A 13886-nucleotide genomic window follows, 5' to 3' on the forward strand; every position below is an offset into this window, starting at 1 on the left:
TATTACCGATAAAAATACAGCCGCAACCGAATTAAGGTTTTTTCTAAAAGTATTTTCAGCTACGATAATATTTAACGTGGTGATCGTGAATGGACGCAAAGAATACCCGATTCATTGACATTAATGACATAACATTGGTAAAAATAGAACAATATTATGTTAGCAAAAATAAAAATAGTATATGAACTTTAATCATTTTTTTTCTTGGAGATGTAATTTCGAAAGAAAATATACTGAAGAAGCACTTAAAACTTGATCGTAGTAATAACGTTTACATAATTTCCAACATTGCGTTTAAATATACACAATGTTTGCAATTTTGTATCAACTACCATCGACTATTTACGTCATTTATTTCAATCTAAATTTGTACTTACGTTAATTACTTGGTGGTAGCCCGCCTGGGTAGGTACCACTCGCTTATCAGATATCACAGGAAAACAGTAGCACTGAGTATTATTGTATTCCAGTTTGAGGGCGAGTGAGTCAGTGTAGGTAACTAAAGGCACAAGGGACATAACATTGTAGTTCCCATAGCTGGTGGCGCATTGGCTATGTTAGGAATGGTTAATATATCTTACAGCGTCATTGTCTATGGGCGGTGGTGACCACTTACCATCAGGTACTCGCCATAAACAAAATATATGTCTTTCTGTGTCTGAAGTAAAAAGGATAGCTAATAAAAATAAAAATAGTTTTTATAAGCTGTCTAAGGCAAATTGAAACTGCTCGAAGAAATTATTGTATCATCGATCATATGTGTGAGAAAAAGTTCGCAACACTAATGCTTATTAAATATTACAAAAACATTTTATAACAAAAGATTGATCACAGTCAAGATGATATAATTATTGATTCAATCAATAAACCGAGTACATTATTAACTTGATTCGAATAGCGTGTTAATAAAAAATATAAAAATGAAAAAATTACTGCAGTACTCGGAAACGAAGGTTAACAGTTCAAATTGAAATACGTCCTCTTAAAGGATCAATGATATCACACGTGTGCAGTTGTGATGACAATCTTATATATTAATAGCGTGAGCCGATTATTGTCCGAGTGATTATGGGACGATAGCTGCACGTAAAAATCGGTTATGGTCTCATGTTGAAGAGCTCCAGCCGTAGATGTGCAGAAAAATAAAGAGGATTCTTGATTGCAATTTATTAAATTGTTACAATTAAACAAAGAATTCATTGTAGAGAGCGGAAAAAAGTTACTGGCTGGTTATAGTATAAGAAAAAAAAATGATAAACAAAAAAAACGTAAACATACTTAAAGAAAATTGTTATCGATAAATTCCTATTCTAACTGAACTATTGTACTATTTGACATTAAAAATTTCATTTAAATAAGATTTCATCATTTTGGCGCGAAATTTGGATGAGTGGCTTACAGTTTACAATGAAATGAAATCAAAACAAAAACTGTCATAGATTTCGAAATTTCTAAAACACTCTTAAAAAAAAACGCGAAGTTTCGTGGGACACCCACTAATTACTATAATAAAGCTTGATTTTGATCTATGGTACCGTCAGCATTGTCTCCATATAATGTAATTGTACGAGCACTTGGAGATCGACTTTGATTGTTGCAAAGTATTTATAAATAAATTTAGTTATCTACCAAATTTTCTTTTATAAGCCGATACGGTATAGTGGTCAGAACGCGTGCATCTTAACCTACATATTATGATAAGTCACTTTGCAACCCAACTTATTATTATAAGCGAAGAAATTACAATTTTTTTTTTAACTTTAATGCAAGTGTGTTTATAATGATATGCTAATTGTGTTTAATCGTAGAGTTATCAAGCAATATAAATTTTATGTAATTGGATCAACGTAAAATTTCGTGAATCGTAAAAATAATAACTTAATTTGAATTTTTTTGATTGAAACGTCACAATTTAAGTTTAAATTGGGAAACTTTTAAAGTGGAAACGTTTTTTGCTTCGAATCGACATTTTCAATACTTTTAATGAGTGATGTTCAATCAGAAATGTATTAATTTGAAAATGAAATAAATACGAACGAACAACAAACGAAGAATTGGTATTATTTGTAATATTGCTACAATAAAGTCTTAAGTATTTGAGCAGTTACTAGTTTTTTATACTTTTTCAATTACTTGACAAAAAATGAATTATTCTACAAAAAAATAGTATGATTTATTAAAAGAATGAATTTCGTTTCCAAAAGAGATATTAGTCTCGAAATTTAATATTAATAAAAAGCTTGTTTACTTGTAAGAAGCAATTTCAGGTGTCGGTAAACTTAGAGTTATATTTCGTCCGACTTTATCCGAAGATTTGAGTGCTAACAGTAAAGCCACAATCTTCATAAAGTGAATGATAAAAATTTACGCCTTGAAGATGTAAGATCGCCGCTATTTTGTAATTATATGACCAGCACTTATTCGTGGAAGCTATGAAGAAATCTTATTTCTTTATTTATTTTAGTTTAATTTCCATTTTAATTACTTCATTTAAGTTCGACTTAAATATGCGACATTTGATTGTTTGCGAATCATGATTACGCCTCATGATCGATCTGTGTACATTTAACAAACTCTCTCCAATAAACTAAAATACGCAAAGAAACATTGCAAATAATTAACTCATAAATTATCTTAAGATCGATTCCAAATAAAAATAATTCAGTTTCATTTAAAAATTATTATTCAGAATATATTAACTAGTAATAGTTTTAAAATAAAAAAAATCAATAAGGAAGACGAGTGGAATAATCGAAGTTTGAATGCAATGAATCTATCAAGCGACTCGAAGTTGTACGCGATTAAAATAACTTGAAAGTTAAAAAGCTTAAAAATACAAAGCGAAGACAATAGACCCGGAGAAAAACCAACAGCATTTTAATACAAGACAAAGAAAACCTACGATCGTCTGCAAGCAGCCTTTACTTTAGAAGAACATGAAAATTTAATCAAAACAACATCTAGGGGAGTTTCTGAGTGGCCCAGCTTTCCTTTTATTACTTTGATCAATAGACCGTGATGTAAATTGGCTTCTTTTGATGGAATTACAAACTATATCGATGCGTAAACTGTGGTAACCGCAGAATCTACCACGAGGTATTTGGTAACAAATTTCCTGTCATTATCATAATTCTGTGTAATATTCATAAATCATATGTAATGATAAATTCTGTCACTAGTGCTAAGTATGGATAATAATGAGACAACGAAGGAAGAAAACCTAATTAGGATAACATACGGATGACAGGGGTTATTAAGACTAACGATAGATAACATATATGGAATTAAATTTCATGGCGAAGACCCCAAGTAAATTAATTTATTATACGAATATTCATATACTTATAAATAGTACAACAAACAATTATGTTTATACAATTTTATAGTTTAGTTTTTGTTACCCTATTTTAAATATTTAATAAATCTAGCATAGTAAAAAATTTAAATTTATTTAGCAATAAGTATTTTTTTATAACATTGGGCCATCTGATATTAAGCGGTCGCCATTACCCGTAGACATTAAAAACGTAAAACATTTAAGCATATCCTAACATCGCCAATGCTACCAACTTTAGGAACTAAGATGTTATGTCCCTTGTGGGTCTAGTTACACTGGTATATAACTAGAGCCACAAGGCACAACATAGTTGGTGGTCGAGTATTTGATGAGCAGATGGTTTGGCTTGCATAAAGCCCTTCCAACTTTCATTGTTTTCATCAATCTTCCCCAATATTATATTTAACTAATACTAATCAAAATTACTTTTAACAATTAATAAATAAAATCAAATGTGTTTACTTATTTAATATATATTATATAGAATAGACGGTACCCTTGAATCTTGATAAAATTTAATATAACAATTGATATGTACTCAACGGTACTTATTTTTTTAGATATATTTAGTGAAGAGCTATCACTAAAGGGCTACATGTTGCACCGAATGACTTGCGAAGGCCATCGGTAATGAGAACTGAAGTTGTTAGAAATTTAGATTAAATTAGAAAGACCTTGAATGAAACAAGGCTTAAAGACGAGGCTGCTATTAAATATTACAAGGAATATAATGTAAAACAATAGATTATACCAAACCTCACCTTTTCAATAGTCTAACTCATAACAAAAGGTTTTCGAAGTTCAACGCCGTTTATGAAAACTTAAACAGCCGCTGGAGGAATTACAGAGGATGGGGGATTCAGAATTTTTAACGAAGAAAAAGCGAAGATACGATTGGTTGAACGATTTATTTTTATTTTCAAAAACTTGGCAGTTTTCTTGAGCACAAGATTATTCAGCAGAATAATCGTGGGTAAGATGTAACAAGATGTTTTTTTTTTCAGTTATACTTGTACATGAAAACTTTGCTAGAATATTTCCAGTTCAAACTTGAACACAGGATTTTGAAAATAATTGTTTGCTATTATTGTCCGCATTGGAGTAGCGTGGTGGAATATACTCCAAACCTTATCCTCAAAGGGAAAGGAGGCCTTCGCCCAGCAGTGGGAAATTTACAGGCTGTTAATGTAATGTAAAAAAATATTGTAATTCTTCCATTTCAAATATTTTAATGAACATTTATTTATGTATCATTGTATCATTTTCATTTGTTTCGTTGACTATCAATTTTTACTTTAAGTCTGCAAAATAATTTTTACATTGTTATAATAGGGCTATTAGACCTCATGATGGGCATTTAGTGTATTTATGTTACTTCATTGTTATACCTTACGGCGTATTACTTTTGACGGCGTAGGTGACGCTGCTCCAATGCTGATTGATGGATACCGTGTCACAGATTTTCATTCGACACAAATGCTTCCTTGCGATGTGTTCATACACGACCAAGCACGAAAATATTTATGTACACAAATTAACAAGGAAACCCCTGAGCTTACCTGAATTTGAACTTAAAATCATCGGTTAATATTCATGCGTTATAACCGGGCTGACTCGAAAGGAATGTTTGGAATTAAAAGCATTAAGAGCTGTAATAAAAGCAGAAACCTCAGAAAAATCAGAAAATACTTTGTGAAGGATGGTATCAGTAAGAAAGACATAATAAAGGATACGAGTAAGCTAAAGATGAAATGAATGGAAAGACTTACCGCGTTGATTCCAAATGAATAGAATACGGTTGAGCGAATTATGATTATTTATACGCTTATCAATGAACATGACTATGTATGCTATGGTTAAAAAATACCATTAGATACTCCAAGATAAAAGTTTATAATGCCACAATTTTTCAACTCAACACTTCAAAAGACGTATTTTTAATAACATGTTCACTATTAAAAGCTACCTTAATCAGAAGTAAGTATATAGGCTATATTTTATGAATAGATACAGGATTTGTAAAGCAAAATGAATTATAAGCACGCAAAGCTGAGGGCACAGCTAGTATTCAATTAAATATCAAATAATCCTCAAGACAAAAAATAAATAACTAATTTTATAATAGTTACTTAGTGATAACTTCCCACAAATATGAACCACTTCCTGTACTTTCGCTGTAGAATACATTAAAATTTTAAATTTATTAACCTCGTTCTCGTCAAAACACATCCCAAAGGAAGTTGAAATGAAAGCCCTTTATTATTTATAAGAAAACATGAAACATCCGACTTCCAACCTTTGTTACCTTTCGTGAAGTGTGTATAAATATTAATTTTTTACTATTGCAAGTTAATTTCTTCTTGTTATTTTCTGTAGCTGTACTTCTTGGTGTGTTGAATTGCACACTATACTAGAATATTATTTATGATCGATCTGTGCAATGCTTATTTGTGTCTTTGTGGTAAAATAGTTACTTAAATTTATTCTGATCAATTTATGGCAATTCTCAAGGGAAGACTGTCATAAGAATGGCCGCCATGATGTATAGAAGCCAATTACGCATGTTATATAAAATAATCTGTATCACTCATAATCCAATGGAAGGACTTTCTGACCCAGGGGAACGTGAACACTGATGTGATGTCCAAACCTATTGCTGCTATTGAGAATTTTTGTCAAAAAACCCCGAAACTTAGAACTGTGTGACCTGACCCAGTACCTAAATATCTGCTTACTACTTGAACCACGAGATATCATTCAACATGGTAAAGAGTTAAGCGATTTTTCCGCCCCTATCCAGTCAGTCATCACTCATTCGTAACACATCCTATTTAACCGAAAGTTTTTCTTCGTTTACGTCGTCTATTTTAATAAGTACGGATCTATAGATTATTCGTATTACTTACTGCTATTTACTCGAACATGAATACTATTTTAATACATTTACTGTACTACACAGTACTCTATAAAATATCGATACGTTTATTTCATTAGGATGTGTTTGTGTTGAACATTTTATTATTGCCATGTTAAGCAATGACATTGTTTGTTGAGCTTCAGTGGTTATGTCCCGCCTAGCGAAAATTATTTTTTAGAGATTCAATCCTTAGCCTCTTGGGGTACCCCACGGGTCTAAGGATTGAATCTACTTTTATGTGGGAAGGAAAATAAAATATAAATCAATTTTTGAATGAGAAACAGTTCTATAAATATCGTAGACGAATAGATTCAGTACTAATTTAATTAATAGCCTAACCTTTTAACTAAGCATTGAGTAGGTAAAATGGCTAGGCTGTCAAATGAAAGACTATTATGTGATTTGAGAATGCCTAAAAAATATTAAAATTTGTATTGTTTGAAAAAGTATATAATGTTTTAAACTCATACGAGAGATATTTGTCGTACAAAACTAACAAATGAAATCAAATAAAGGTTTGCAAAGAATAATCTAATCTCAAGAAACGTGAATCGCTTTACTTAAATTAATTTTTAACTAAAAAACAAACGAAAGAAAAAATAATCAGTGTAAATACTTCTCTCATTTTTATAAACAAATTATCTTCTCTATAAAACAAATAATTTAATCCATCGAAATTATAAACGCCTTAATAATATTATCTAAATCGTATTAAATTGTTGTAATGTATACTATATTTTAATAAAATTCTCGTTTACGCTATTGGTCGGTACAATTTTAAATCATAAAGAAACTTTTATGTAAATTTTGATACTTCGTGTCTAAACATGTTTATTTTCTTTGTTTTTATTTGGAAGGCTGAAGACCAAATTAACTATCCAATGTTAAGTGGTCACCGCCAAAATATTTAAATTAATGCGCCACCAAAAAAATCAACAAAACAAAGTCGATGAGTAAGAAATACCACATGCTTATATCAATTCGCTACGAAATTAACTTATAAATTCATATATTGGTCATGTATTACAAAAAAATACCCAAGGAACGTCAGTTTCGGTTGGGAAAAGCCTTGTTCTTTATACGCCGCAGGTAACACCAATCCCAAATTAATTTCACGTGGATAAGCTAATTATAACATATAATAAATACGATCTGATCATGATGCACAACATGAGGAAACCAGTGATGAATCTAGTATTGTTACGTTATGTTATCCGATTATAGCGGTCGGTCGCTTTCATGACAACCCTTTAAACTACGTGTTAATAATAAAAAATCTATCTAAATTGCAATCAAATACAAATCCAATTCACGTCATCAATACATCAATAAGCAATTAAACTGAACATCCAATGAGAATATTTCGACCAGTAAATTACTTGTAGAGTTTCAGTAATTTCAAATGTAAATTACCAATTTGGGCAAACGCGACGATTTTCCAACTAACCGGTGTTATAGATAATTTATTCTCTGTTCAATATTCAACAGGACGGAAATCCGAAGTATATTATGAGAAAAATGATGACGAATTTATCGAGTCAGATAACTTTGTCGATATCAATTTTATTGTCCATGTTATAACGTTTTAAATGTTACCAAATAGCTTCACTGGATTTATCGAATTATAAAATTTTCATTCCTCTACGGACTTTTATAATCGTAACGATTTCAAACTTTTTAAATTTTTTAATGATCATTGAAGTTAATTTGATTTTTCTTGTTATTTTATTTTTGTTTCCAATTTGTTTTGCATTTTTTATCAATTTAATACGAACTAGAAATCTTCTAATTTTGTCTCCATTTTAGATAGGAACGATAAATGTAGTTTTCGTAATTAGGCAAATAAGTTATATTTTAACTCACGTATATTATCATAAAATATGAACTATCAATTGTAGTATGAAAATTATTTTCGTTAGAGCCGTTTCGTCAAAACCGTTTCCAATAGTATTGTTGGACAAGGTAGGTTTATCATGTCTATAAAAGTCGACATACATCAAGCCATATGTTGCAATACAAACAGCCTGTGACTTCAACTATCTTTACTTTTCATATAGTGAAAATGGTATAATGCTTTAGCCATAGCAAATAATTTCTCGTACGGAATTTTTAACAAAATTTTCGGTAACATCGACAAGATTAATGAATGAATGAATGATAAAAGAATGCATAATCGTTGGGCGTTTCGTAAAATTTATAATCAAGTACGGTTAGCAGAATCATCCTTATTCATAAAAAGTTTCTCTAAATTTGTATGCGAAGTCCGTATCTTAACAGTAGCTAATATTATATACAAAAGTAAGATAGAAAATGAGTCCCTAAACTCATTTTAGGCCTTCTATCAAACGTCAGATGAGTAAAAACCGAGTAGAGACGAACTTTCTCAAATTAAGTCTGTTAGTAGTTCACCAAACATAAGTAATTTCGACTTTTTGCGATTCCATTCGCAAGGGAACCCTCGGAGAGTCTAATTGTTCCGTTCGGATTTCAAGGGTACTCATAATAAGTTGGGGACGGAAAATCTGCTTTTATATTTGATTTGTTACTTGCTTTTTGTGGAATGATAACTGATTATTTATGATTCTATTTTAGATGAATTTCGTTGGTTGAATATTTTTTATGAAACGTATTTTAATTGTATAGTTTTTCGTATTTCTAAATGTAGCACGATGTTTGTTTTTAAGTTTTTGGGATATCCAATCTCTACCTGACAACAACTAAACACCTGCACCTCGTTAGGTTGGCAGACACACCAGTGCCCTGATAAATAAAACAGAAACTACCGGTTATTAGTCTAACACAAATGTTGAACAAAAAAATTTCAAGTAAACTTATAAGAATTGTATTATATGAGGTAATAAAAATACTGTTACCCTTTACATAGACAAATCGAATGCTATGCAATTTTGCCAGAAAAACTAGTAACAGTCTCCTCTTCTTTAGATAAAACAGTATTTTTTTCATTCTAGAATTAATACTTGAATGTGTAGTAAGGAAAATTTCAAAAGAATACGACCCGAAGATCTCTGGCGGAATCATTAGCGTTGGTATATTCCATTCGATTCGATTGTTCTCTCAAAGAACTAACGTTAAAAGGAAACGAAGTTCTAGGGCTTACAGCGTCGAGCCTGTGGTACAAGTTTTAATAAAATATCAGAAATATATATATGAATATTTCATACTAATAAAGTGTCATCAAATTACTCTTTAAATGTACATACAATTTTTGAACATCATAATTAATATGTTAAAATTTTAATTTTTTTTTTTTTGATAAACGAATCAAAGCCAATTTTAGGAAAGAAAAAGAAATTTGTATTGATTTATAGTTAAGATTTTAAGCAAAACCAAGACTTTTTAATTTATAACTCTTTTTAACTAAGAATTGAATAATAAATGAGGTCATTATATTTTTTTCTTACGAGTAAATGCTACAATAATATAAATTCATTGATATGAATTTATATTAGCATTTACTCTATCCATAAGCGGCAAATCTTCGAAAAAGCGTGCTACGTGACAAAAATCGCAACCTGCCGATTCCTTGGTCCATAAACATGAGGAATATACCATTTTATTGCCCCTCAATGCCCTCTCGTTATTCCTGATATAAAATAGCGATACTGTCATAAAAATAGGAACAATACTTCTGCCATCAATAAGCATGTGGTTCTTCTATTTTATCCTTACATAATATAAGATTACGGTTTCTTATTATTTTTTGATAATAATATTATTTTAATATCAAGTAATCTAACATTGAACTTCAGCGATTCATAACTTCAAATCATTTGTACAAAATAAATTAATTAAACAAAGCATATTATTTAATAAATGATTATTGTTAATTGTTGACTTCCGAGCAGGATATATTATATGCATCATGGGGCGGCAATTTGAAAAGACCTCAGAGAGTTGAGAGTGTCAACAGCTTTAGGTATTTTCCGAAAATAAAACAAAATTCAGTCCGCTACGGAATTCAATTCTACTAGCCTCATCTGGACTTTGAACCCAAAACCTCAGGTTCTTCTTCTAATAAGTTAATCTAACATAGTAATCATACTCACATTTCTACATGACCGGTCGACGTTGTATCCACCTGCAATAAATATTTTATTCGTGAATTGTATATCGATACATTTATATCATCACTCATTAAATTACAAATGAATTTAAACATACAGATATGTAAAATTAACATATAGCTACCACTGGTTTGAAATATGAATTCCAAAAAATAAATACAGTAGTTGCCCTTTTTCACAAATTATATTGTAGTACTTAGGTGTATAGCGCTGTGAAAATTCACATGGTGTATACGTCATTATATATTCTACCACTAAACAGCAGCAAAAATGCGTCGTACATTATAGTATATGTCAATTTTATCTCTAGTTTTTTTGACTCCTTCGTCCTTTAAATCGATATAGCAATAATTAAAAAGTAAAACCCTATAAATGTCTCACTTTTGGGCTTAGGACCTAAATCCACTTAATTACGCTCAAACGGGGTTTGGTGGATACACGTGTGGCTGAATTTTATTGAAATTAAACACATGTAAGTTTCCTCACGATATTTTCTTTAACCGGCGATCATGTGAATTTCAACAGAAATTAAGCACATGGACATTCAGTAGTGCTTACCTGATTATGGCATAAAATTTGTTGATAATTGTCAAATAGGTTTGGCTACGTTTTTTTATGAAATAACATTAGTATCATAATCATTATGATTATACTTTAAGGGATTCCCACAGATCTTGCTCAACTGAAAATCGAAATTCGTGGTAGAACGTAACTTTAACAAAATGTACAAAATTTTGCAATCAAAGGTCTTCGCCGTGTTTCGTCATTCGGCTAGTGTCAGCAGTTTTTTAATCGGATCACTCGATGTAAACCGGAACGTTTCCTGCTAACAGATATCTGTCAACGTTTCGTTTACACGAACCAATACAATCGAAACAATTGAATTCTGTTCTATCATCAATATTATTACTATTTTTTTTTTTTGTGTAACAAAACACTTTAGTGTAAAGAAGGTGGAAAAATAAAAGATTTGGTAATATATTTCTACTTACTTATTTACATTCATTTGGCATACAACTTTGAAACTTAGAGATTTATTTGTGGAAGTACTTTCAAAATCGGACCGATTACATTACCTTATATGTTAAATATGAATAGAAGTCAAGCCAGTTCTATATAAAAAAAATAATAAATTATGTTATGATATAAAATTAAGTATATTAACCAAAGACACTACATATAGTAACAATATAATAATGTAAATTTACATGTATTTTTCTTAGCTGACTTGTCATGTAAATTCTGAATGATTTTCTAAAACTCAAGATATTTTTGTAAAATCTTGAGTTATTTGTTTAGAGAAAATGAAATGCTAGTCGCTAGAAGCTCATGAATGGTAATTTAAAAAGTTAAATTGTTTTCTTTCCAGTTTTACATTTACTCGTTTGTATAATCTCTTCTGTGAAAATGTATTATACAAAGATTTCTTATTAAAATTTACAAGAATATTAATTTTACTGAATAAACATGTGGAATTTTTTCTAACACTAATATGTAGTTTTTCTCTAAGTACGAATTCACAACACTGATATGAAATGTCAGAAAGTGATATTATGAGACATTGGCTGTGCTAAAATAGGTGTTCCATAGGGATCAATTTTAGGTTTATTTTATTTTTTTATGGATATAAATGTCCTACCATTTCACGTCAAAGATTTTTTTGCTATTGTATTATTGCTGTTTATTATTGACAAAAAAATACATAAATAACGACTCTGTATGCCAACTAAGTTTAGATTGCTAATAAAACAAAATATACAGTCTTTATCGTAACAAATCTAAAACTACAACTACAGCATTCTAAATGAATGTTAGACAATATAAATTAGTGTATAGATTAAAAATTTTACTAGAATTTGAGGTCCCTTGCAGGATCAGCTTACGCGTTTAGAAAAATAAAATAGTAGTAAAAATAAGACAGAAACAGACAATTAAACCGCACGATTTCAGCTACACGTATAACAACATTATTTATATCCACAATTATATTGATTATTTTGATAGCAACACTAACATCACTTGGTGGTTGGGCTTTGTGCAAGGCAGTCGGGGTAAACGACAGTACTCAGTATTGTTGTGTTCCAGTTTAAAGGGTGAGTGAGCCAGTGTCACTGCAGGCACAAGGGATATAACATCTTAGTTCTGTAAGGAACAGTTAATATTTCTTGCAGCGCCATTTCCTATGGGCGGTGGTGACCACTTACCAAGAAGTAAAAAAAAACTTATAATACTAAGTTCGGGCATATAATTTATCTCATATACTTGAAGTTTTCCAAATTAAAATCTTATTTTAATCTTAAAATTACGATTAAGGTCAATGTTAAAGTATACCTAAAATAAGTACATTTTACTTTTACTTTATTAAATACATCATAATACCCCCAACGCTCAGACAAGCACGGACACACTACACGTTTTCGCCTTGCATTCAGATATATTGATATTACACACGGCCAACCATGCAAACGACTTGCGCTAATGCTATTCTTGTTTGTCGACATCCGTGAGTAATGAATTTATGTCTGCCAGAGGACTGGATGCTGTCTGACTTCTGTCAATACATTACAATATAAAATATTTAAAATTCAAAGTCACTCTGTCAGATTTAAACTGGCGATTTTCCGTTTAAGACCACTTCTTCTAACCACATGCATATCGGCATATATAATAAAAGAGGAGACCTTTATTTTATAGTTTTAGTAATGATGATGAGACCATCGACAATCAGTGCTGTTTTTCATCATGATAGTTCACAAGATATCCAGAAACATAATTTTCCTTACAGCTCATTGAATTTATTACCATTTTATTTACGAAACGTTCGTCCTTCCGTTAAACCCTTACTCAGTTAAAAGAAGGGCGAAATAAACTTATTGCTTGCTTTCTTGCGAAACATCGGCGAGATATCGTTCGATTGGTCTATTTGGAATTTCTTACTGTTTTTGACTCAAAAGGGATTAAATTCGTAAACGCTTTGTGAGCTGAAACGGAAAGCGTATGCCTTAAGTTGTATTTAGATATTTCGTCTGTTTTAAGTTCTGTTTTTAGTCTGGGATATAATATACATATTATAGCAATAAATACTAATATTGCTTGCTGAAGTGTCAATGAACCCGTTTATGTAATTGTAACGTGTATTATACTTATAAATATAGTCCAGTCTAAATTATTGTCATGGCGGTTTAATTAATGTGTTGCAGCACCATCTAGCACCGATTTTATTGTAATCTTAATAATTACTTTAATATCTGAAAACAACTAATGGTTACGACAATTGATAAATATAGACAGACAAAATAACGACATCTCAATTTATTAGTAGGGATCCGTAATCTTTGGTTAAGAGTCACGTAAGGCCGATATTATACATTATGGATGGTTCTAAAACATATGAGGAAAACTTGCCAAACATAAAGCTCCCATGTATTTCAACAGAAATTCTATGACAATGGACCAAAACAATGAGCAAATGTTCCGAAATATTTGTCAAGACTAGCTTCTTTACACTTCAAATTTATCGCACTTCAAATTAGCTGTGTTGAAATTA

At 30.6% G+C, this 13886-nt stretch overlaps 1 protein-coding gene across 1 annotated transcript in view; it reads right to left on the reverse strand.

Moving 5' to 3' along the window:
- The window catches only part of LOC113397057 (hemicentin-1-like), a 182880-nt gene extending 172527 nt beyond the window's left edge, over positions 1-10353 (reverse strand). The window contains exon 1 of the mRNA XM_064217845.1: positions 10322-10353. The gene's annotated coding sequence lies outside the window, so the exon portion shown is untranslated. The remainder of the gene's footprint in view (positions 1-10321) is intronic.
- Between the last annotated feature and the right edge of the window lie 3533 nt (positions 10354-13886).

This window comes from Vanessa tameamea, chromosome 19 (assembly GCF_037043105.1).
Source record: "Vanessa tameamea isolate UH-Manoa-2023 chromosome 19, ilVanTame1 primary haplotype, whole genome shotgun sequence".
NCBI classification, from domain to species: Eukaryota; Metazoa; Arthropoda; class Insecta; order Lepidoptera; family Nymphalidae; genus Vanessa; species Vanessa tameamea.